Source organism: Mustela nigripes, chromosome 4 (genome assembly GCF_022355385.1).
Source record: "Mustela nigripes isolate SB6536 chromosome 4, MUSNIG.SB6536, whole genome shotgun sequence".
NCBI classification, from domain to species: Eukaryota; Metazoa; Chordata; class Mammalia; order Carnivora; family Mustelidae; genus Mustela; species Mustela nigripes.
In genome coordinates, this window is record NC_081560.1 from 91,101,760 (window position 1) to 91,128,793 (window position 27,034).

Here is a 27,034-nt window from a genome sequence, read left to right on the forward strand (position 1 = left end):
CTCTGCAGACACCATCCAACATGGGCCTGTGATTGGGCCAAGTTGGTTGCTTTGTAAATAAATACCATCAGTCAGTGTGAAGTACAATGTGATTCTTATAACGATTTTTTCCTTATAATAACATATCAAGGTAGTTATAACAACCACATTTCACAGATCAACTAATTGGAATCTTAAAATGTTTCACCTGCTCAGACTCAGGTAAGTAATGGAGACTGGGTTCAAACCCAAGTCTAACAAAGTCCAAAACCTGCGACATTATCCATTCCATATATATAGAATTCAATGGGAGTGTGTGTGTGTGTGTGTGTGTGTGTGTGTGTGTGTGTAGAAACAGGAGCAGGGAAGAATTTCTTTCAAGCTTTAAGAGTAAGGGGTCATAAGGAAAATTTCAGCAAGGTTGCAGAACTCAAGAATCTCTCTCACATGCCAAGGAGCAAGGAGTTAAGCTGTTCTTGAAGAGCAGTCATTTAGGGAACAGTGCTGGACCTCAGAATGTAGTAGCGATTCTTCTAGCACCAGTGAATTTATAGTTGCTTGCCTTTTGTGACAGATTAAATTTGTATAGGTTATAACAGAAATTATCCATTAAATAATCACAAATACACTTTATCGAATGTCAAACATTATATGTATGGATTCCTTCCCTGAAAGCATAAAGCAAGTGTTATTCATCCCATTCTGCAGATGAGACTGAGGCTTAGGGAGGTTGAGTAACTTACTTGAGATTGCCCAGCTAAGACAAATCACACGAAAAACTTCAGGTTGGCCAGACTCTATCTAGCAGGCTGTGGCCTATATAACCTGTGGAGATGTTTCTGATTCAGGGATTAATTTCTGTCCTCACTGAGCTGTTGCTTTGAATGCACGTTGTGAACTTGTTCCACTTTCCAGTTCTTTTCAATAATAAGCTTCCTGCATAAAAACTTTGGTTATTTTGCTTTTTACACTGACTTCTCCCTCCCCCTGCTGGCTATTGAAAGTATGACATATACCTTATAGTTCTCTGTATTGGAGTCCAGACCAGCAAAGTCTGTTATAGCAAGGATCAGCTTAGTGAGTGGAGAAGCCCAGAAATACTAGACAGGAAACCACTTTTTCCGGTTGTATACTCAGTGTGCTTGTTAGTTTTAGGTCAGTGGCTCATCCTTGCAAGGATCCAATTTCCCCAGCCTCAAATGAGAGGATTGACCGATATGCTTGGTGTCGTACGTACCTTTGAAAACTAGGGATCTGCTTGTGAGTGTGCATATTTACGTTTATATAAAGGCACAGCATTCCTGTCAATCCATGTCTGTCCATCTGTCTGTCCCCCAGTTCACTGGTCCTCAGTGCTGCTCCTGGTGCCACTGGCTGCAGTCACTGCAGTCATTCATCCACTGACAGGGACAGACACTCGTGTTACTGCCCAGACGTCTGTCACCAGAAAAGCTCTCTCTGACAGCTCCGGGGCTCTGCACGCTGGGAGTAAGCATTTCCCCAGGAATCTGACCCCAGGGTGGCTGGTCCCGGGAAATACACAAACACATTCTCCATGAACGCAGCACATGCTGTGTTATCTGATAGCGAAGTTTTTACCGACCTGATGGCTTCCCCAAAGCATCCCATCGTTTGACGAGGTTATGGGTTCCTGTCTGATGATGAGGAAGCTGAGGGTCTCTGTTTATACCTGGTGTCCATGAAGTGTCTCCCTCAGAGTCGAGGTTCTCTGTGTGCTTTACATGCAGCAAAGTGGAGGCTGGCTTGCAGAGGCTACAGCGTTCAGCAGAGCCAGGCCGCCTCCACTGCGGCCGGATCCCCCCATGCCCTGCCTGTGAGCCCTGGAGTCAGTGCTCCTCCCGCGGTGTCTCAGCTCCTCATCTGCACAGAGGAAAATCAACAAAAGGGAGGCCGGTACTACATTGCACTTAGCTTCACTCGTAAACTTAATGAGTATCAGAATGTAAAATGCCTCTTCTTCCTTGAAGTTCACTCTGGTTGCGGACTGTGTGTGTGTATGTGTATGTGTGGGGGACGCATGCCCTAGGATTTGCTAAGAAATATTGACTCTGCAGCTCAGTTAATACTTACAAAACCTGACAACTTCTGTCCCCTGATTCCATGCTGTCAGTCAGGTTATTATTGGCATCACTCTGGGCAGGTGTCATGTTGCTGGAAACCTAGTTGGGAGATGAGTTACAAGGCCTAGGCCCTGTGGGATGATCGCTGGGCCCCCAACCACTAGGGGGGGCGCTGCCTCTACAATTCAGGGGTTCCTTCTGTGGGGAGACTACCTTTGCCTGTTGCACTTAGTGGGGGACAAAACTTAGTTTGCCAACACACTAGCCTGCTGGACCCTGGGAAAATGGACAGCACCAGCAGCTAGGGAGGAATGGGATGCGACGTAGAAGCTGATGGCCCAGTGCACAATCAGGGGCTGGAGACTGAGTGATGTGGGCAGGAGGTGAGCCTGGAAGGGCATTTCCAGGGATTCGGAGCTGCTGGCTCAGACAGGTGTCTTTGGGAGCAGCTGCCTTTTCAAAATCAAATGTCTAATTCGAATGATGCTGGATTATGTGTCTGTCAGCTGACAACAGCAATGACAGCAAGTGCCTTTTATTCCCAAAGTGATCCTGTCACAGGTCCAGCTTCCCACGTGTTCTGTACCATCACCGTCTATAATGGTGAAGCCTCGTTTTCCAGTGTGAGCTCCTGGAAACTGCATTTTCCTTTCCTGGTCATGCCTGCCCTTACCGCTATTCTCTCAAGGGGCTTTTGGCTGCATGCTCCCCATTATTCTGTTTCTCCTCGCCTGGACTGAGATGTGGTTTCTAGATCTTAAAATGTCACCTCAAGAGGCAGAAGAGGAACCAGTAAGTGTCTTCCCAGATAAAGCTCCTGAGAGCAATTAGGGACCGAGCTAGGAAGAAGACCTTGGAAGTCCTGATTGTAACGGAGCTGCACTCAGGTAGGGATAAGGTGGATCTCGGGTCTCCATCCTTCAGGGACCCAGCAGAAATCCAGAAAAGGTGGAGGACAGGATAAAGAGAATGTGGCTCCTCTCTCAACCTGTCAGGCCAGGCCTCCCTAGAAGATAGTGTGAGCCCTGGGGAAAAGAACATCCCCAAACCGGAAGCAGCCAGCACCTCTCTGTCTCTGTGATCCCAGTCTTAGGACACGAAGCACTATGTGCTTCTGAACAACCTTGGTTCTCAGGGACAGAGAGATGGAAACCAGTCAGGCTGAGCTGAGACAGCAACTCTAAGAGTCAATGACCCTCCAGAGTCTCCCATGGTTTCCATAGAGCAGGCGGTGGCCTTGTGGGGCCACCATCAGCACAGGTGATCCCCGGAGGGGATGAATGGTGGGTGAGAGAAAAGCTGGAGAGGGGAAGGAGGGAGACATCCAGCCAGACGAATGCTCAGTTACCTCAGGCTTCCCCCATCCTCTTGTGAGGAACAGAGGCATTCCTAGCGCCATGGGATCCTGAGTTCTGTCATGGGGTTATCATTACTTGTGGGCTTTGAAACCTCTGGACATTGACTAGGAAGCCCCATGAGGGACTGAACTTCATGGTTCATTACTGGCCTAGAATTCTTCTCTGCATGATGGCCTGAGTGGAAGCCGAGGAACCACCCCCACCCTCTTGTTGGTGACATGATCAAGACTCAATGCAGACACCCAGGTCATTTCCACACATGCTGTGATTATGCTCTGTTAGGATCTGTCTTGTTTGCCTTGCCTAATAGAAAAAGAAGGTCTCATGTCCTAGAGAAAGTAAAGCATGGTTATAACTTCAAGGAGAAGTGAGGGAAAGATAACCTTGTAAATGATTTTATTTTGATAATCACATTTATAGAGCAGAAGTCTATAAGGACAGAATTATTTTTTAAGAGTAATTTTAAATCACCTGAATCAGATCAAGATAAACCTCTTATCCTATGCCCTCTGTTCTTTTATGAGAAACTTATTCTGGAGCTGCAGCAGAGGGAACTAATGGAAGTTGTTTCTGTAATTGTGTATAAATACCAGATTGAGTTTGGTTGAAGGCATATCAACTATTAATGTGGCTGAGGCTTGAATGCTGATGTGATTCAGTCAAATTCAAAGGCACAAATACAGCAGAACTCAGGATGAATAAAACACCAAGAGCAGCTGTGTTCTCAGGCTCAATACTAGGTGGGATGCACACCTGGCTCCTGGGATGAGGCCGGTGCTTCCTCCAGCTTCTCTCAGTGTTATCTCCCCTGGTGCCATAATGGTCCCTCTCATCATGTGCTGAGCTCCCACACTGGCTTCCTCCTCTTTTCTGTCCTCTTGTAATTACCTTCTTTTTTGCAGGGACCCTTTATTGAATAAATATTTATTCACCATCATAATAAAAATTTATACATTTATAAAAGTCTATCCATTTATTATGCTTTACAATTGATATTTCTCTAACAAAATATGTACTTTAGGCCATCTGTCCTACCTAACCAGGGATTTTGATTTGCTTTGTGCTTTGGTTTTGATGATGATGTTGATTTGTGCAGGGAGGAAAGTATTCCCCAGGGAAAGATGCCATAAATATGGAGTCAAAGAATCACTGAAGAATAGAATTGTTGAATTACTATGTTGTACACCTGAAACTAATATAACACTATATTTAATTATACTTTAATTTTTTAAGAAAGAGCTTGCTTTGGGGTGCCTGGGTAGCTCAGTGCCATAAAGCCTCTGCCTTCAGCTCAGGTCATGATTCCAGAGTCCTGGGATTGAGCCCCACATGGGGCTCTCTGCTCAGCGGGGAGCCTGCTTCCCCATCTGTCTCTGCCTGCCTCTCTGCCTACCTGTGATCTCTGTCAAATAAATAAATAAAATCTTAAAAAAAAAAAAGAGCTTTCTTCTCCCTGTTCTCACTGACACATGTTAGAGGCTGTCTATTGATGACAGACATTGTAGCAGGTATGAAGTGTTATATCCTTGTCAGCTTCATTTGTCACTATGGACTGAATACTGAAAATATTTTCAGGTGTTTAAGTTTTTCATCGATCTCCTTTGGAGAAATATATATTTTAAACCTTCTAATATTTATTTAAATTTATGTTCTTTTCCTTCTTATTCAGTTGTAAGAATTCTTAATACATTCTTTATACATTTATGGTTTTCTAATTTTTTTGAACACATTTGTAATAGTTGCATTGAGGTCTTTGTTAAAGACAGTATCTGGACACACTCAAGACAGTTTGTACTGAGTTGTGGGGGGTTTTCCCCTAATAATATTGATATTTTCCTATTCTTTGCCTGTTTTGTTATTTTGCTTGTTGAAAAATATTTTGTTGAAATCATATTATAACAATCTAGATTGTTTTGACTTTTCCCCAAAAGGTTGCTTTCATTGCTGCTCGCATGCTGAGAAAGTTGCTTGGACTTAATCTGTGATATTACATCCCCTGCAGTACGTGTCCACCTTTGACTCTCCCGTTTTCTTTTTAAATTATTTTCTTTTTCAGCCTAGCTTCCTGGGGATCACCCTATGTCTACATAGCTAAATAGTTGCCAAGATTACTTAGGGATGTGTCCCAGCAACTTGATTAAGACTTCCGTCTTCTGTCAGATGGTTTTGGTGTAGGTATTGCGTAAGAACACATTCATATTTTAGGTGATTAGCCATAGACTTTGTATGTAAGTCTTCCCAGCTTATACTTTCTCTGAGTCTTTCGTGGCTCCTCTGCATATGGCGATCACCTCAAGTTCGACCAGTCGTGTGGCTGGTTTGGGCTCTCTGAGTCTCTCTAAGCACGCACATAGCTTCAGCAGAGCACATGCTTGCTGCAGGAATGACCCCAACCGCAGACCAGCAGAGGCCCTCGCCTTCCTGCTTGCACACCACACAGCTTGTCAGCTCACCTTCACATCACTCCCATCCTAAATTAAGCCAGCTCCTTACGCTGTGTAACTCTGCTGCTAGTCCTCATGGCCTGTCCCATCTTGGAAGAAACTTCATGCCCATGGAGCTGAGTGTTGGGAGCTGGAGGAAGGACAGGGGCTGCTGTAGGCAAGTGCACTGCTGTTCTTCCCTCAATTTTGCAGCTTTTCAAGCATACATAATTCTCAGACTGTTACAAGCATTTGGGCATTTCCCAATCACTGAAATGGTTAATTTTGTTGATCTAATCCAGAATTGTAGTTGGCATCCATGAGAAGACTTGTTGACCATAGTGACAGGGCCTTGTTAACTTTCGCTTTTAAATTGTGCAAAGCATATATATCATTATGTTTTAATTAAATGTTTGGCTTTATTTAGGAGTCCCTAATCCCAAAATAAGCCCCGAAACAGGAATATGTTTTATGATCATCTTCCTCAGACTCGTTTCCAAGTGAGAAGGCATTTAATCTGCCCCAGTATTTCTACAACAGTTTAATAGGCTGAAGGGTGAAGCCTTCCAACAGCCATGCCTTATCTATATATTTTACCACAAACTTAAACTGAACTATGCGACACTTATGAGGTAAGATGTGGGACACATCTTTTCTTAAGATTCTCTTCTATTCAGGGGTGCCTGGGTGGCTCAGTGGGTTAAGCCTCTACCTTTGGCTCAGGTCATGATCTCAGGGTCCTGGGATCGAGCCCCGCATCAGGCTCTTTGTTCAGCAGGGAGCCTGCTTCCCCCTCTCTCTCTGCCTGCCTCTCTGCCTATTTGTGATCTGTCGAATGAATAAACAAAAATCTAAAAAAAAAAAAAAAAAAAAAAAGATGCTTTTATTCATTCCTCTGTACCAGAAAAGGTTCTTGGCTATAATGCCAGCAGACATTCTTAGAAGCACAAAATGTCCTATTTGAGATGTGTTATCTCTCCAGAGTAAAGCAACTGTAAGGCAGGCTGCTTCCTTTGTGTGAGTAGGCTCTATCCCTCACTTGCTACCTGGTCTTCCTATGGCTACTCTTTTTTTAATGTTCCTTCCCTGATTGTGATGGTAATACATGCTTTTTGTAAAAATGTGCATAGAACAATAATCAGAGAACCTGTCCTTCAAACTCTGTGACCACATCACCTTGACAGTTTAATTTGTTTCTTTCTCATTTTGTGTTTGTATGTTCACATAATTGTGGCCTTATGGCCGATATTATTTATACACTGTTTTAAAAATTATAATGCAAAAATAATAAAGTTATTTTGTTATAGAAATTTTGGAAGATTCAGAAATGATTGAAGTTAACCTGGCTATTTTCTTTTTGTCTCTCTGATTTACACATATGTATTTAGATTTTTATTTTTATAAATATGGTCCTATGAGTTATACAGTTTTTTATTACATATTTGCTTTTGCTTGATAGCATAAGTATTTACCAAGTTGTTGTACACTACATAAATATAATTTTAAGTGGATCCAAAATATTTCATGGAAATATAATGATTGTTTAACTTTTCTTCCAATCTCAAACATTTAGACTTTTTTCTGATTTTAGAAAAAAAATGGAAAACAAGTATTATTTTGTCAGAGATATTTCCTATAGAAATAATTACAAAATTTAATGACAGGATCAAATGTTCATTTCTACACATTAGATGAGCTCCATCTGTGCTATGCTGTACTGAGAATGGACCAAATGACAGAGTTGCCACCAGGAGGGGTGTGGGAGGCTGAGGTTTAAGCAGGAAGAGTTTCTTTCTTTCTTTCTTTCTTTCTTTCTTTCTTTCTTTCTTTCTTTCTTTCTAAATTTCTTTTCAGCATAACAGTATTCATTGCTTTTGCACCACACCCAGTGCTCCATGCAATCCGTGCCCTCCCCAAGGTAGAGAATGGGGCAAGGAGAGGCTGCAGATTCTGGACTTTTGAACCCAAATCTCAAGAACTCAGAGGTGTGACCACAGTTAGAATATCTGGTGTCAGGAGGAGAGACATATAGACCAGGCCCATTGATGGTGTCTAGGCAAGAGGTGAGCTTATAAATTACCCTAAGAGAGAGCTCTCTCACATGCATGCTGGGCCCATGCTCATGGAAGCCAAGGCTTACCCAGAAGCTAACTGTCAAGTGCAGACCAAGAGGAGTGAAAACTGTGGTGAGAATGTGCTGTGAAGTCAGATGGTGAAAGCCAGGGTGGTGATCTCAGAAACAGTTTTGTTTCCCCCAGGGACTGGGCAGATTGGGACCTTGGACTGGGCAACCTCTCTGTTCCATGTTTGGGTGGGGTGAAGGTGAGGACACTTGCTCTTTGTGCTCACGTTGCTGAGCAACCCTCCTGTGCTCCACACTCAGCACACTTCTCTAATATGCATGACTTCTATGGAGCCTTGCTCAGTCTGACTCTTCTGATACTTCTCTATGTAGAGGGACTGAGATGACTCAGTCTATGACATTCAATGACACAGGTGAATCCAGGGCCTCCATATTTCTGTGTTCTTGTGAGGAAAGAGGCACCTGCTGTTGTAACGTCTCATGTCACCCTGCCTACATGGACAAAATGAGACCAAAAGTCTGAGCCTTAGTAAATCAACTGTCACGGAAAGGCAGAGATCCCGGTGGAATGTCAGGGATCACCTAGTGCTACAAGAAATCTCTGCTGTTTCCTTCAGAACAGTGTCATCGGAGTGGACTGAGGAGGGAACAGCATCTCAACTGTCCTGGTCATACGATCCCAATTCATGTAGCAGCTAATGGAATGAACTTGGTGTAAAATGGAGGGACCCTCACCCACAGCCTGAGAGTATGTTTGACAGCAGGAGCATGTGTGTACGATGGATATGTTCTTTCCATTAGCTGTGGCCTTTAGGAAGTGAGCTAGTTGACTGTGGTTTAACTGTACTTATTTTATCTTACAACACCTGAGCCAGTGCTTGCAGAGCCCCTAACAGCAGGGGCCAGTTTGAGTTCAAGCATTTTCCACAAATCAACAGAGTTGAAAGAGCCTGTGGACAAAAATACCCTGAGAAAATAGAACATCATCACTGCACCAGGGCCCTCCTGTCACCCACATTGTCTCCTGCACCACAACCCTCCTGTCTGCACCTCCCAGTCCAGGGCAGCCCAGGTCCAGTTGGAGAAGGAAGGTGCTAAAGTGTTGGAAGCCACAGGAGACACGGCCTAGGAGCTGCAGTAGTGACATCAGCCCACAGAGTTGTAGGTCATTTGTTAGCTTTCCCTCTGTGTCTCTGTGCTTTCCATGTGTGGAAACAGGTTCAGATCTCTCAGTAGAGGCCAGGCATTTGTCCTAAAGAAGTCTGATCACATTCTTGAGAATCAAGAAAGAGATCAAAATTAAGTTTCCTCTTCTTTGTATGTGGTTGGTTTTAGGTTCTTTCTTCTACTTGATGTCCAAAGGCATGTGTTTCACAGAAATAAAACTGATTGTAAATAAACAACAACAAAAAAACCTTCCCAGTTTTAAATGAGACATTGTTTTAATTCTAATACATTAAAGTTTTTACATTATATTCATTAGTGAATACAGAAAAATACAGTCACTTATATTTTCACCTCCTCTACATACTGAGCATTTGCTTTACATCCATGTTTGTAGAAATATACACGTACATACAGATTATGTCCTACTTAGTGTGTGTGCATGTGTGGGTGTATTATCTATTATTTCTAAAGTAGATCTGCCAACGGTAGATGCTAATACTGTTGAGGATTTGCATGTATCCAGTATAATTAACTCACCTCATTCATACAACTCTAGGAAACAGGGCACACCCTATTTTCATTTTATGAATGAGAAAGTAACTGCACAGAGAGTTCAAATAACTGTAGACCCAAGATTTAAACCCAGGCATGTGGAATTCAGAGTCCAAGCACTTAACCCCTCCCCAACCCTACCTTTCCAGTGTTAGTGCCGCTCTCATTGGATTCTTGTGAGATCAGGAACATGGTGCCTGTGACACACTGGGACAGATCTGAGCACACCCACCAGTCATGTCACCACCGGATCATCTTCAACCAAACAAATGAATTTTCTTATATTTGAAGGAGAAACACCTGGGCACCTTCACTTGCTGTGGCTCCCTTGGGGTCAGTGCCCCAAAGAAGACATCATAGGGACTATCTCAGGGAATGACTTAGAAATGTAGAATTGACCAACATTACAACCAGTGCTGACTCTGAAGGCTCAGTTGTTGGGCTGTCCCTCACCTTGGACTCTCAGTTAGACTGCACCAAATGAAAGAACATGTAGGCAAAAATAGACTTTTGATTGTTTTTTATTATGCCTATTATGAAAAACAGTACAAAATTCAGGTATCAAAGATTGCAGCTCCTGGATGTGTAGAATAAAAAGCTAGTTGGCTGTGGTTTAACTGTCCTTATTTCATCTTACAACACCCGAGCCAATGCTTACAGAGCGCCATCCAGTAGGGGCCGGTTTGACTTCAAGTATGTACCACAAGTCAACCACATTTGACAGAGCACGTAGACAAAAACAAAACAAAACAAAACAAAACACCCTGGGAAAAGAAAACACCATCACCACACCAGCGCCCTCCTTCCACCCACACTGTTTCCTGAACCACCACCCTTCCCTCTCTGCATCTCCCAGTCCAGGGCAGCCGAGGTCCAGCCGGGGAAGGAATATTTGTAGAAATATACACATACATGTAAATGAGTGTCCAACTTGTAGTATGTGTATGTGTGCCCGTGCGTTTCTATTATTTCCAACTTAGAGTTGCCAACAGTAGATGCAAATGCTGTTTAGGACCTGCATGTACCCAACAAAATTATCTCATCTCAGCTACACAACGACAGAAGACTAATCACTTTAACTCTAAAGACTAATCACTCTAACTCTATCTGACAAATGAGAACAATAGCACCAAGATTCAAACCCAGGCACTTGGGGTGCAGAGTCAAGCACTTATCCTTGGGACAGGTCTAAGCACACCCACCAGTCATGCAACAGGTTATACTGTTGCCAATAGAGTATCTTCAACCAAATGATCTGAATCTACTGACCTTTGAAGGAGAAATAAGCTGGGCACTTCACTGGCTGTGGTTTCCCCTGGGGCCAGTGCCCCAAAGATGGCATCATAAGGACTATCTCAGGGTAAGAATTAGAAATGTGGAATTGACGATTATTACAATCAATGTTGAACTGGATGGCTCAGTTGTCATACTGTTCCTTACCTTAGACTCTGAGTTAAACTGCACCAAATGAAAGAACACAGAAGCAAAGTAGATTTTTTTAAATTGCTTTTATTGTGCCCATTATGAAAAGCAGTACAAGTTCCAGGTAGTGAGGAATGTGGTTTCAAAGTATGTAAGATAAAAAGCTTCCAGGTAATCATCTTGTTAAAAAGTCCAAGAGACTGCATGCTGGCTGTACTCAGAAGCATGGGGACTGGGTGGCTGAGGAGCTGGTGGACATTAAGGAGACAGCAGTGCTGAAACCCCATGGCCCCGCCCCTGAGTCATGGCAGAATTTGTTCTAGCTGCAAAGTGAAAGCTTCTGTTTGCCCAGTGGTGCATAAATCAGTTCTGCAATAATGACGCAGTAGAAAAAGACACATGAGAATGGAAATAACCCAATCTCAGAAAGAAAACCCCACTTGATCCTCAGCAGAGACTTTTAGGGACAATAGCCAATGGGAAAAAGTGGAACCTTGTGCCACCATGTGTTAGGAACTCTTTCCATTGCTCTAGAGTGCTGGTCCCCCAAGCAGAGAGACTATGATGATGGAATAGACCAGGCTTTTCAGGAAGAGGAGGAGGTAGGTGTAGTAGGCAGATGTGTTCATGAGCTGCAGCTGCAGGGTGTCTAAAAGAAGCATTTTATTAATTTCACGTGTTGTTTTGAAAAGCTAGGATTTATTAATGGGTGAGGGGTGATGGTATACATTTCTGCTGACTTAGGTTCAAGAGACACACTCACACCAGCACAAACAGATAGTAAACATCTACATCACCACCACTACCACCACCAAAACAACTCAGAACCTAGTTTGTAGGTTATGTCAGTCACACATCTGTGAAATTCACCTCGAATTTTCCAAAGTATTAAAAAGTAAGGTTGTGTTTATAAAGAATGAATCCAATGGGAAAAAGGCATTGATGAGAAATATATTTTAGCATTTCTTCCTTCCTACCATGTCTCTAAGTAAAATAAGAGGAAATATCCATTAAGTACAAACTAAATGTCACTTATTTTGAGAACTTTGCATGCAAAGCCTGAATCTTATTTAATTTTTATAACCTATGAGATCATTATCTTCATTCCTATTTTACAAATAAACAAAGAATACAGAGAAAATCTATTTGTCTAATATCATCCAAGTAGTAAGTACGAGAATCCAGATTTCAATCCCAGCAACATGGCCTTTAAGAACACTTTCTAGGCTGCTCATGTATAAAGTGGGAATAAAATCTTTCACAGTGAGTACTAAAAGAGCTAAACAAGATATATTCACAGTCCAACACAACACCTCTGTTTGAGAAGCTCTCAGTGTCAGTTCATATTATTAACCACCAGCAAGAACAGAGGCTTAAAAATATAAAAGCAAAATGATAGCATGTCCTTAGTCAGTAAAAACAAAGGCCACAGAAGTAAGTGAAGTCTGTTGTTGAAGGAATTCAGAGCACATCACTGCATCCCTAATTTATAGTCTTTTCACACCCAAAACACCATTTACTGTGTGAAGAACACTCCTGAGAAATGATGAACTGACTTAAAATATCACTCAGCTTTATTGCAAGATCCAGCCATTCTGAGGCTTCTCCCTGAAGTCAGGGAAATTCAACAGTTACATTGATCAGGAGGAAAAAATGCTACAGCATAAAATAAAGGCAAACATAGAGCAAAACTTACCATTTTTATCATTCAGAGAAGATTTTGTGGAGTTAATAGCAGTAAGCTCTAAAGAAATGAGAGCAAGTGTTATTTATTTTTTCACATCCCTTTTTTGATGTTTCTATATTGTGGATAGAGGATAGATAGATGATAGATAGGTAGATAGAACTGATCAACAAAGAGAAGAGAGACAAATATGAGCTCCACAATTCCAGAAACAGTTGGTCTGATTTTTACGTAATTCAGTAGATCAATTAATATACTGTATTTCTGCACCTAAAGATGTTGCAAATCATGAATGATGCAATTTTTCTTTTTTTTCTTACAACTGGAAGGTAACGTTTAAGACTATCATGTTTCCTTCTGTGCTTATAGCTCCTAGCACAGTTTCTGTTGCAAAGAAGATGTTCTTTTTATTTATTTATTTTTAAAGATTTTATTTATTTGTCAGAGAGAAAGCACAAGCTTCTAAGAACCAGCACTAGAAATCTTCTGTAGAATTGCATTAACAGAAATGTCTTCATTAGTTTTGTTGCTATGAGAAGACCTTGGGAGATATTCTTTTAAGAGATAGGTGCCACGTAAAACACATCATAAACAAGAACTTTTCCCTTACCATAATAATCACCATGGAACTTACTCTATTTTTTACTTTTCTTTGATCACTAGAAAAACCAAAACCTAACAGGATAGTTCAGCCCAATTGTTGAATTAAATTTATTCATTGTTCACTTGCTTCCTCTATGTTAGTTGCAGAAGTTAAAAATTAGGGCTGTCTGTATGATCTTATTTTAGTTAATTTTAGGAAAGGATACAAGTAAATATAATAAATATACAAATAAATTCATCCATGTTATGTTTTCAACAGAAAGCATTTTCTGACATAATCTCATTTGCTCTTCCTCACAATTCAGGTGGAAGCAAAGGTAAATGTTTAACCCAAATTTGATCATTGGACAAACTAAGAATTTGTGAAATAAGAAAAATGCAACCCAGGAAATTTTAAAAATCTAATTGCCTATATTTATCAGCCTGTTCATGAATTGGGCAACATTCTATCTATCAAACAGAGGAGAACCCCAAAGGGTAGACGAAAGAGGTTTTTCAAGATAGACAGGGAGTGAAAAAGAAATTATTAGCAAGAGTCCATACTTTCCGGCAAGGTCATGCTCCTAAGGTAAGGGCCCTCCATTTTGTCAGCAAAATTCCTAGTGCTGGTCAGGAAATTCCCATGTCTACTGGTTACAGGTTACACTTCTGGGTGTTAAAACTGCAGTTGGATAGGTATGAAGACTTGGTGTACTGATTTGTGGCCTTCAGCTAAAGGAGTGCATTTTGAGCCTGTGGTTGTTCTTTTTAACAGTCTTTTTAGCAGATCCTTTTGATCAGACTCTCAGTTTAACTGAGAGATGGGTTCTAGATTGAAAGCATTAACACCACGCTCAACAACTGCTCTGAAGTTCTCAGTATTTGTTGTTCTTCTGGGTGATATTAACAGGTCTTGACCTTTTCACTTAACCCTTGTGGTATTCACAGGTTACCACTTCAGGTTTACAATTTTTAAGTTGGCCATTCTCTTCATTCTTTTGTGATGTTCCAGTCTTAGAAAAATAATTTGCTTGGAGATTACTGGCTCTGAATTTGCATGTCAAGCTTTTGAGACAATGTAACACACCAGGCAGATTTTTAATGATGTCTATAAACAGGATAACTCCCCATGTTTGAAGAGCTATTTGATGCCATGGTGCCCAAGACTCAAAGCAATTAAAATCAAGAAAGTAAGAAAAACACTGCTGAAGGAGTCACTCTGTTAAGCCACATGGTTTGCACAATAATCTGTTGCTCAGTATTAATGTCCCCAATAGTGTTCATCTGTTTATCTGGTTATAGCACCCGGTATTGCCTACAGCACAGATCCAGCCTTGCTCAGCCATAAGCAAAGGCTATTTCACTTTGAAAAGCTGTTTTGGCCAGAGTCTAAGGATTTTTGTTGGGTAGCCATCACTTTAGCAAGGGATTCCAAAACAATTTCAAGAATGGAGGGAAAAATCTTGATCATACCTCATTTACAGTTATCCCTCACCAGAGAATTAGGGCCAGTTACAAGAGTAAATACTGGAGGTTTCTTAGCAGTCCCTACTAAATCTGGATATAACTTTAGGGGAGTCAGACAATGAGATGTCTTATTTACCCTGAGAAAATTTAGGACCAAGGTTAAATTACCTGCTAGCCTGAAATAAAATATTGCTCTTAATTCCAGAGGTTAAGCCTCTTGGCAATGATGTGGGAGAGACAGGCCATTACCAGAGTAAAGGAAAAGAAAAGAGGGAGAAATGATTTCGTATTTAGTTAAATATGGAGTCTTAAATCCTTGTTTTGGTGAAAGCAGTCTATTTCAATGTCAGCTACTTCTCTTTCCCTCAATTTGATTCAGAAACTCCAGGGTCTGGGCAGGACCAGGTGTCAGGTGGAGATTTCCTTAGCTGTGTGATGTGCAACTGAAGTTCAATACCTTTTAGTTTTACAGCAGGAGCACTAGGTAAGTTCCCTCTTCTACTGGGGTTTGGGAGCTATTTTCTTTTAATGTTGTGTCTAAAATACCTAAATATTTGTGACTGAGAGGATCCTGGGGTCATTTGGGCACCATCCTCCGAAGGTAGATATGGGGGTGTCTGTAATGCCATGAATTGGGTAGTCTTCTGTTTATGGCTGCCATCTTTTCAGAGTGAAAAATCAATTCAGGCTACAATGAGTGCTCAAAGGAGCAAAGAGTGGAACAGTCTTATCGTCTTTGGTTTTAGGTACCTCTTCCATTATTAATTTTTTATTAGTCTTTTGCAATGAGTCTTTAAATGAAAGGACCTTGGAATGTTTAACCATAAAGGCTTCTGTTTAATTGAGAAACCCTTTCTTTTAAGGGCACTTCTTAATGATCTTATCGAGTAGGAGAGTTCCCCCATATGGCCATTGTATTTTTAGGTGGTCATTGCCCTGAGGCCTGGCAGTAATTTTGTAGAACATTAGTCTCAAATGGAGTTAACCCACACCCCAGTACAGCCATATCTGGCCACAAGTGAGTTAGACCCCACATTTCTCTCTGGCATTATTTTGAGGCCTTCAACCTGATGGTTACCAAGCCAGTTCCCAAGGACACACAACAGACTTGATTTTGTAATTTTACAAGGTATATGTAATCTGGGAATATAGGTCTTAGGTAAAAAATAAATAAACATGTATGTCAGAAAATTGTGTGCTTGACTGTTTAGAATGTAAGGATCCCATTAGCTAAGACATGGGCTTCTCAGAACCAAACACCTAAAAGTGATGTGTCCTGGAATTGGGGATTGTGTGTGTTTTACATGGTAGCTCCTTGCACAGAAGTTTTCTTGAGGTTGATGGGTGACCTGGTGCTGATACAACCTATCTTGTGACTAACTCATACTGTCAAGGAAGTGCTCTTGAGGTAGCAAATGCTCTCACAGCCTCTAAATGCTTGATTCCTGCCTGCATTTTTTTGTGGCTTTTTCCACCTTTCCCTGTTACCAGTAGCTTTGTCTACACAAATGAAGACAGACAATTATGTGCACATAATGTATGGGAGGTAAAAGATGTTACTGCGTTTTGGCCACAAGAAGACAACAATTCTTATTATTTCACCAACAATTCTCCAAGGAACTTGATGAAGTTTCCACCTGGGGCATTTGATCTAGATCATTAGGGGCTTGACTCCTGGCAGGCCCTCTTGTCCCTTCAGTTGTCTGTGTGTGACTAATGCCAGATCAATGGGGCTCCAAATCTTCTAGCTCAACTTAACAGTGGCATACCACTCTGCCAGTCCAGGCTGACCTGCCCTGTTAGATTAGGAGTTCAAACACAAAGAGAGCAGAGCTTAGAACCAAAGAACTCACCCACAGCCCTTGGAATAAGTGAGAATGCTGAACTCAAAGGGCTCACAGTTAACACCTCTTTGTTTTGCTTTGTTTCTGAATGTCCCTGGGAGTCTACTTCATATTCCAGTGTTGGCAGCAAATCTGTTAAAGAATAGAAATTCAGCCAAGTAAATGTTAAAGATCTCTAATGGTGCTATTAATCAATTAAGGAATAACACAGCAACCCATTATCAAATAGAGGGGAGCTCCAAAAGACTACAGGAAAGGAAAAGGTTTTAACAATAAGGAGGGGAAAAAAGGAAATTCTTATAAAAAAAATCCATTGTTTTAGGCAGTCACCCTCCCAAGGGGAAAGAGTGGGTCAATCAGGAAACTTTCTGGGGCTGAACAGGAAATTTCCATATTGACTGGTTGAAGGTTATTCTTTTGGAGGGTTTAGATTGCACTTGGATTAAGTATTAAGTCTTGCTTTACTAACTTGAGGCCATAAACTAAGTGTTGCTATTTTGGGTCTTTCAACACTCCACGAAGACAAAGTCTTACTTCAGAAATTCAAGCTTGTATATAGCAAAGCTATTCATAGTTCTTGTTATGTACTCTTTCCCCATTGCTTAAAAAGTAGCCTATGAACCACAGGGAAAAGTACAAACTGATTCTTTCTTATGGGCTCTCTGTGGCCTTGGTCTGTGATGTTAATGTCAGGACTTGACTTCTGAGTCTAGTGAGTTACTGAATCACAGTGGGATCTGGGCACATTCTGCTGTTTGCCCACACTGTCTAAGTATGACCAGTGTCTACACCAGTGGGGCTCTTTTGGGATACCGTGTCTGAATCATAAGTGACCCTGAGTGATTAGGAAAAGAAGTATCTATTGTAGAAGTATCTATTATACTACCTATTGTAGCCATCCTCCTTGGGACAGTAGTTCATCCTGCATCTCTTTCAGGCCTGGCACACACTAGGACTGCAATAGATATTTGCTGAGTCATTTTAACTCATGGTAAGAAATACATTCATTGTGTAGAATGGAAGAAGGTACACATTAACCTCATCCATCTCTACTTACCAAATTTTACTTTATGGTGGTATATAAAATACAATTCTGAAAAACCTAATATCATACTATTATCTACCTTAGCAGCCAAATTACTATTTTTTGTTGTTGTTGAGCCACAATCTGGTTCCTTTAAATGGACAGCATTTTGACCCCTGTAACTCTTGTTTATGGGTTATACTTTGAGTAGAGAAAGAATGAAGTGAGAAGGACTTTGCTGAGTAGAACATTCTTGAAAGCTGTATAATTGTTCTTATTTCCTGATCAAGTAAAGTCATCAAAAGCAAACTCCCTGAACATTTCTTTTGTGTGAGGTTGCTAGGTGTTTCCCTGTGTATTATTTCATTTAATCCATGAAATGACTATAAAGAATATCACTGTGACATTAATATTTTAGATGATAAACCTGCGGTGAGAAAGGTTAAATGAATTATTCTTTTTGTTCTTCTCTGTATGTTCCAAAGCCCATACTGTTTTTTTATTTTTATTACTTTTTAGGATTTTATTTATTTATTTGTCAGAGAGAGAGAGGGAGCACAAGCAGGGGGGCGGCAGGCAGAAGGAGAAGCAGGTTCCCTGTTAAGCAAGAAGTCTGGTGCTGGACTCAATCCCAGAACCCTGGGCTCATGACCTGAACTGAAGGCAGATGTTTAACCAACTGACCCACCCAGGTGTCCACATGCCCATGGTATTTTTTTTTAATTAAAAAAATATATATATATATTTATTTATTTTGAGAGAGAGAGAGAGAGCTCGCACTTGGAAGACAGGGCAAAGGGACAGAAACTCAAGCAGACTAAGTGCTGAGAATGGAGCCCCAAACTGCGTTCCATTTCACAACCCTGAGATGACCTGAGCTGAATGAAGAATCAGATACTCAACCAATTGAGCCACCCAGGCACTGACACAGCCTATACCATTTGACTTCGATGAGTAAAAAGCAACGTATTTATGCTACCATTAAAGGCAACAGCATTAAAGAAAAAAATTTCTAATTGCTTGTTTTCATTAATACTTGACAGAAAAGGTTGAGATTTCCCTTTGAAACAAAGGGTTCTGGGAGGTTGTGTTCATGTTTACATGTACCTACCTTTCTTTATTGAAGGAAAAAATATCTCTTGATCAACATTTCCCTTCTCCTGCTCATGGTTGACGATACATTTGTGTCTTGATCCACTGATGCTCCAGTCACGGTCAGCCAGCTGAATTTCATGTATGTGTCCTTAGTCTTCATGGTGTCTCCCTGCTGGGATTTCAGAATTGTTTTGTTATCCTTTTCTTGCCAATCTATCTTGAAAACATCAGGGAAAAAATCCTCAAGAAGACAAAGATATGCTCCAGCCTTACAGAGTTTTATTTCAGCAATTGAAGGAAAGAAAATTGTAGGCTTGGGGGTAATGTCTTCATCAGGACTTTTTTCTGTGGGAGAAAATGGAATAACAAAACATTATTAGAGAAACACAAATATATCGTGTGGTTTGAGACCACCCAGCATAGAGTAAACAGAAGGAAAGATTTCCATAGAATTATTGCCTACTATGGCCTTTCATTCACAGCGAATTATGAGGTGCTTATCTTCTTAATTTCTATGTGAAAAGAGGTTATAGAGGTTATGTAACTTGCCCAAAGTCACAGCTCTTAAGTGAAAAGGCCTAGATCAAAACATGGCATATTTTTACATAATACAGTCACTTGTTTGAATGGGAATCTATCAAGTTAACCTTTTAGATACAAATATTATCCCATGACCACCTGCCTGCCTGTCCCAGATGCATAGAAAAAGCTCAAGAAATGTTGGGGATTTGGTGTTTCATCTTAAAACTGGATTGGTTGCAGTAGATGATTTCTGGGGTCCTCTTATAGGGATTATAGTTATAGGGAATATTACAGCCATGGAAAATCGGGGGGATGGGTATAGACAGAGAGAGAGTAAGCATCTTTTAAGCTCTAAAGAGTAAGGGGCCATGAGGAAACTTTCAGCAAGGTTGCAGAACTCAAGAATATCTCTCACATTGGCTAGGAAGCAAGGAGTGTAAGTTGTTCTTGAAGAACAGTCGTTCAGATAACAGTGCTGGACCTCAGAACTTAGTAAAAATTCTTCTCAAACTGGTAAATAGTTGCTTGTCTTTCATGAGAGAGTATTTTTTTAAAGGTTATAAAAAAGTTATAACAAACTTTTTTTAAGGTTATAACAACATGTATATATATGTATATATGACAGGTTATTATTAAGTAATAACTTAATTGAGTGTCAAGCATTGTGCATATTGATTCCTTCCCTGCAAGCATAAAGCACGGGTTATTCATCCCATTCTGCAGATGAGACAGAGGCTAGGGATATTGAGTAACTTACTTGAGATTATCCAGCTAAGAGCACACCAAGAGCATTAAGTCCGCCAGGTTTTCGAAGACTGGGCCTACATAACCTACATTGTGATTCAGGAATTAATTTTGTCTTCATTGAGCTGTTGCTTTGAATAAAAATTGTAATCTTGGTTTCAATAATGAGCTTCCGGCTTAAAAATCTGTATTTTGCTTATTTCTTACACTGACTTCTTCCTCCCCCTGCTGGTCATTGCAGGTATGACATATATCTTACAGTTACATCTCTCTGTATGGGAGCCCAGGTAAACAAAGTTTGTATCAGCAAGGATCAGCTTAGTGAGTGGAGAAGCCCAGAAATGCTAGACAGGAAACCAGTTTTTCCGATTGTATACTCAGTGTGCTTGTTAGTTTTAGGTCAGTGGTTCATCCTTGCAGGAATCCAATTTCTCCAGCCTCAAATGAGAGGATTGACTGATATGCTTGGTGTCGTATGTACCTGTGCAAACTATAGGGATTTGCTTGTGAGTGTGCATATTTACGTTTATATAAATGGTACAGCATTCCTATCAATCCATGTCTGTCCATCTGTCTGTACCCCAGTTCACTGGTCCTTGGTGCTGCTCCTGGTACCACTGGCTGCACCACTGGATTCATCCACTGACAGGGACAGACACTCGTGTTGCTGCCCAAACTTGCTGTCACCAGCAAGGCTGTCCCTGACAGCTCAGGGACTCTGCATCCTGGGAATAAGCATTTCCCCAGGAATCTGATCCCAGGGTGGCTGGTCCCAGTAAATACACAGACACGTTCTCCATAAACATTGCCTGTGCTCTTAATCTGACAGTGAAGTTTTTACAGATCTGATGGCTCCCATGGAGCATCCCATTGTTTGAGGAGGTAATGGGCTCCTGTCTGAGATGAGGAAGCTGAGGGTCTCTGTTTGTACCTGGTGTCCATGAAGTGTCTCCCTCTGAGACGAGCTTCTCCGTGTGCTTCAGGTGCAGCAAAGTAAAGGCTAGCTTGCAGAGGCTACAGTGCACAGCAGAGCCATGCTACCTACACTATGGCCGGGCCCCCTGTATCCTGCCTGTGAGCCCTGGAGTCAGTGCTCCTGCTGCTGTTTCTCAAGTTCTCATCTGCAGAAAGGAAAATCAGTAGCTACCTCATAGTTTCACAAAGATTAAATAATGTAATACATGCAGAATGCTTAGGAGTGTGTTGGACAAATGAAGATCATTAGTTATTATATTTACTATTAACAGTAATTGATTAATATTGTATATGAATAAAAATAAAGAAATAATGACATTAACATTTAATTATTAAAATTAAAATTATACTAAATAATTTTTAATTAGTTGTGACTTGAAAGAGTTTAGTTTCTTAGATATTTTTTCTGAGTTTTAGTTGTTACAACTATCCTCAGCTTATTATCCAAACTTTGTCTAAAGCACTTTCATTAAATAAAGATCTCAATATTATTGTCACAAAGTCTTGTGGACAACATACTTTGCATACTATGGAGTCCTGTTTAAGAAAATGTGTCCCTCTCCAGCACAATGAAAGCATTCATCATTTCTTGTCATATTCATATTCAGATTTGAGTCCACGTTGATCCTGGCATTAGCATGTCTGAACTCCTGTGAACTCATCATCACTCAGTCTCTCCTTTATTTGCTCCTTGAACTTGTACATAGGATCCCTGCAGCAGATTCAGAACAAAGAACAGGTCAGTAGAGACTTTATCAGTTACTGGGTAAATGAAGAAGTGAGTTGTATTGATTTCATGTGGAATTCAGTAAGAAACTGAGTGGGCACTGGCAGAGAAGTGAACTGATGAAGAACTCTGATGATATTCATTCCTGAGGAGCTTACATTGAGTACAGAGTTATAGAGGGAAAAAGGGGGCATCATGTTACCTGATTTAAAGCTTTATTACAAAGCTGTGGTCACCAAGACAGCATGGTACTGGCATAAAAAGAGACACATAAGACCAGTGGAACAGAGTAGAGAGCCCAGATATGGACCCTCAACTCTACGGTCAATTAATCTTCAACAAAACAGGAAAAAATATACAGTGGAAAAAAGACAGTCACTTCAATAAATAGTGCTGGGAAAACTGGACAGCTATATGTAGAAGAATGAAACTCGACCATTCTCTTACACTGTACAAAAGATAAACTCAAAATGGATAAAAGACCTCAACGTGAGACAGGAATCCATCAGAATCCTAGAGGAGAACATAGGCAGTAATCTCTTTGGTATCAGGCATAGCAACTTCTTTCAAGATATGTCTCCAAAGGCAAAGGAAACAAAAGCAAAAATAAACTTTTGGGACTTCATCAAAATCAAAAGCTTCTGCACAGCAAAGGAAACAGTCAAAAAAGCAAAGAGGCAACCCACGGAATGGGAGAAGATATGTGCAAAGGACAGTACAGACAAAAGGTTGATATCCAGGATCTATAATGAACTCCTCAAACTCAACACACACAAAAAAGGCAGTCATATAAAAAAAAATGGGCAGAAGATATGAACAGAGACTTCTCCAATGAAGACATACAAATGGCTATCAGACACATGAAAAAATGTTCATCATCACTAGCCCTCAGGGAGATTCCAATTAAAACCACATTGAGAAATCACCTTACAACAGTTAGAATGGCCAAAATTAACAAGACAGGAAACAACATGTGTTGGAGGGGATGTGGAGAAAGGGGAACCCTCTTACACTGTTAGTGGGAATGCAGGTTGGTGCAGCCTCTTTGAAGAACAGTGTGGAGATTCCTCAAGAAATTAAAAATAGAACTTCCCTATGACCCTGAAATTGCACTACTGGGTATTTACCCCAAAGATACAGATGTAGTGAAAGGAAGGACCATCTGTACCCCAATGTTTATAGCAGCAATGGCCACAGTTGCCAAACTGTGGAAAGGACCAAGGTGCCCTTCAACGGACGAATGGATAAGGAAGACGTGACCCATATACACTATGAAGTATTATGCCTCCATCAGAAAGGATGAATACCCAACTTTTGTAGCAACATAGACGGGACTGGAAGAGATTATGCTGAGTGAAATAAGTCAAGAAGAGAGAGTCAATTATCATATGGTTTTACTTATTTGTGGAGCATAACAAATAGCATAGAGGTCATGGGGTGTTAGAGAGGAGAAGGGAGTTGGGGGAAATTGGAAGGGGAAGTGAATCATGAGAGACTATGGACTCTGAAAAACAATCAGAGGGGTTTGAAGTGGCAGAGGGGTGGGAGGTTGGGGTACCAGGTGGTGAGTATTATAGAGGGCACGGATTGCATGGAGTACTGGGTGTGGTGAAAAAATAATGAATACTGCTATGCTGAAAAGAAATAAATTAAAAAAATATTCTTGAATATATATTGAGCCTGTGATTGGTCTTTTCTATTCCATATGATCTAATAATGTTATATGTCTGTAAATATAAAATATCAGAAAAATAATGGCCAAAAATGTGGCTGCTATGAAAAGAAACTCCTGGTTATTAAGGTTGTCAGAATTTTAGTGATACATGGATGTTAGCAGTATATTTCACTTAGTGTCAGGCTGTAAACCTAATGAGTATCAGAATGTAAAATGCCTCCTTTTCCAGGAACCTCACTGTTTGCAGAGAGACTGTGTATGTGTGTGTGTGTCTGTGTGTGTGTGGTGATTTAATAACAAATACTGACTCTCCCGCTGTTTTAATACTTACAGAGCTGCACACCCAATGTCCCCTGACTACCCATTCTGTCAGTCAGGCTACTGTTGGCATCACTCTGGGCAGCTGTCATGTTACTAGGAATCCTAGTTGGGGGATGGTGGGACGAGGTCATGTAGGATGATCGTTGGGCTCCCCAACCACTGGGCGTGTCCCGCCTCTGCCTTTCAGTGTTCACTTCTGTGTGGAGACTTCTTTTGCATGGTGGACGTTGTGGGGGACAAAACTGAGTTTGCCAACACACCAACCTGCTAGACTCTGGGAGGAGGGAGACCACCAGAAGCCAGGGAAGGATGGGGCACCACAGAGAAGCCCACATTGGCCTGGTGCGTGTTCAAGGGCTGGACACAGAGTGATGTGGGCAGGAGCCCAGCCTGGAGAGCTTTTCCAGGCATTAGGAGCTTCTGGCTCAGACAGGTGTCTTTTGGGAACAGGTGTCTTCCCAATGTCAAATGTCTAGTTCAAATGGTGCTGGATTATGTGTCTGTCAGGTGATGACAGCAGTGACCAGTACCTTTTACTCCCAAAGTGATCCTATCACAGGTACAGCCTCCCACATGTTCTGTACCATCACCGTCTATAATGGTGAAGCCTCGTTTTCCAGTGTGAGCTCCTGGAGATTGCAATTCTCTCTCCTGGTCACGACTGTCCTTCCAAATTTTTCCTCAGGGCCTTTCGGCTGGGAGTTCCCCATCATCCCATCACCTTCTTGCTTGAATGCTCTTGTGGTTACTTGATTTCCAAATGTCACCTCAACAGGCTGAAGGAGAACCAGTTAGAGTCTCCCCAGGTTAGGCTCCTGAGACAGCTGGGACTGAGCTAGAAGGAAGACCCTGGAAGGGCTGATTTGAAGGGAGTTGCATTCAGGGGTGTAGGGATGGATGTGAGGTGGGTCTTGGGTCTCCATTCTTCAGTGAGCCCCAGAAGAAAATCAGAGCTGGTAGAGTACAGGGTGGGGAGAGAACGTGGCTCCTCTCTCCAGCTGTCAGTCCAGGCTTCCCTAGAAGACAGTGTGAGCCCCGGGGGAAAGGATATTCCAACACCTGAAACAGCCAGTGCCTCTTTGTTCCTGGTGATCCCAGTCCTAGGACACTAAGTACTGGGCGCATCTGAACGGCCCTGTCCCTCAGGGAAAGAGAGATGGAAAGCAGTCAGGCTGAGCTGAGACAGCAGCTCTAAAAGTCAGCAACGCTCGAGTCACCTGTGGCTTCATAGGTGCTGTAAGCCTGTGCTTGAAAGGCCTGCCTGCAGCCCCTCAGACTTGATGTGCCAGGAACAAAGCTTTCGACACCCTCTGTGTGTGCAGCATCATCAGTCTCATCTTCCAAAGCTAATTTTGGGTGAGCCCCTTCCCCTCTCTGCTTCTAAAGGTTGAACATTATCATTCCTCTAACTTTCTTCTCCTTCAAGGTGTTTTGGGTGTTCATGTTAATTTTAGTGTACGCTTGATAACTTGCGCCCCCAATGCCTGCTCCACTGAATCTTTAATGAATTTGCTAAGAACTACCATCATGACAATATTGAGTCTTTTAACCTATAACATGGATCCTCTCTGGATTTATTTAGATATTCTTTAATTTTTCTTAATTTTATTAATTCATTTTATTCTTAATTTTTCTTAGATTCTTAAATTTTCTCATATTTCTTAGTATTCTTATTCTTTTTTTTTTTAAAGATTTTATTTATTTATTTGATAGAGAGAAATCACAAGTAGATGGAGAGGCAGACAGAGAGAGAGAGGGGAAGCAGGCTCCCTGCTGAGCAGAGAGCCCGATGCGGGGCTCGATCCCAGGACCCTGAGCCGAAGGCAGCGGCTTAACCCACTGAGCCACCCAGGTGCCCCCTTAGTATTCTTATTCTTAAATTTTATTAATTTTTCTGCAATATTTTGTAATTCTCCACATACAAGATTTGCTCTTCTTTTCTTAAATTAATTCCTAAATGTTTTATTTCTTTTGGTTCTATTGTAAATGGAATTGTTTCTTAAATTTCATTTTCAAGTGGTCAAGCCAGTATGCAGAAATTCAACTGATATTTTGTACGTTGAAGGTGTACCTTGTGACGATGCTGACCTTGTTCATAAGTTCTACTTTTGGTTTGTGTGCGTGTAGATTCTATGAAATTACCTATAAAAAGACCATGTCATCTGTGGTTGAAGACATTTTGGCATTTCCTTTTCAATCTGCTAGAAATCTTCGTATTTTTTCTAGTCGCACTCTCTAGAATCTGTTACCATGTTGAACAGAAGTGTCAAGAGCAAACATCCCAGTCTGGTTCCTGTTCTTTGGGGAAAAGCATCCAGTCCTTCAGCATTGAGTATGATGTCAGCTGTGGGTTTTCATAGATGCCCTTTATCAGGTTGAAGGTGTTCCTTTGTGTTGAGATTGTTTCTTCTGCCAATGAAACTATTCTCTTAAGGCTCTCTAGTGAGTATTTCATTTCAGGATACAACTTTTCTATTCTAGATTTTACTTCTTCTAAATACATGTTTGTGTTGTAACTTTGGTATACTTGTAACAATATGCATTTTTAGCTTTTTGTATTTATTTCATTTATTTATTTATTTTTGGCTCCTGTCCACCACCAGCAGGTCCAGGAAGTCGCAGTCACCACGGTCCAGGTAGAGCAGCAGCGCGCACGTGGGGCTGGTGCACAGGCTGAAGCTGAGCTCTTCGCTGCTTGCCCTGTTTGACCAGCGCGCATAGGGAGACCAAGGCCCAGGGCCGCCGCCCAACTGCAGGCCACCAGCGCCTGCCTCCAACACCAACGCCCGTAGCAGCAATGGTGGTGATGGCAGCAATGAAGGCCAGCACAGGCTCTGTGCCCAGATGCTGCTCAAGCTTCATAGCTAAGTGGGCAGGGGGAGGGCAGGGGCCGTGCGTCACCCGCATATCCACCGCGCAGAGCAGGACTCCCTCGCCGGCTCACAGTACCATGGGCCTGGCTGCGGGGCAAGGCAGAGAGGCCCAGGTACAGGCTACCCAGGACTGAGGTAGCGGTGGCAAAGGCGCCCCTCCTTCGCTGCGGGCTCCAAGGAAGGATGCTGGAGGGATGCCTTAGCAGCCACCAAGAACAAAGCTGTGATCCTCCTTAGTATTTTAAACGTGTTTTTGAACATGAACTTCTTACAGCTACTTCGAAGTAACCACACACCTCAAAGACTTTGTATTGAGTGGTAGGGTAATCACCCCCTAATAACAGTCACGCTTTTGTGATTCTTTGACGGTCTTATTATTTTTTATGAAAAATATTTTGTTGAAAATATATTGTGGCAACTTGAGATTGTGACTTTC

The 27,034-nt window shown here is 41.6% G+C and overlaps 1 pseudogene; it reads right to left on the reverse strand.

The window, feature by feature from the left end:
• Positions 1 to 11,574: 11,574 nt before the first annotated feature.
• On the reverse strand, positions 11,575 to 26,632 carry LOC132016345 (T cell receptor gamma constant 1-like; annotated as a pseudogene).
• Positions 26,633 to 27,034: the final 402 nt, after the last annotated feature.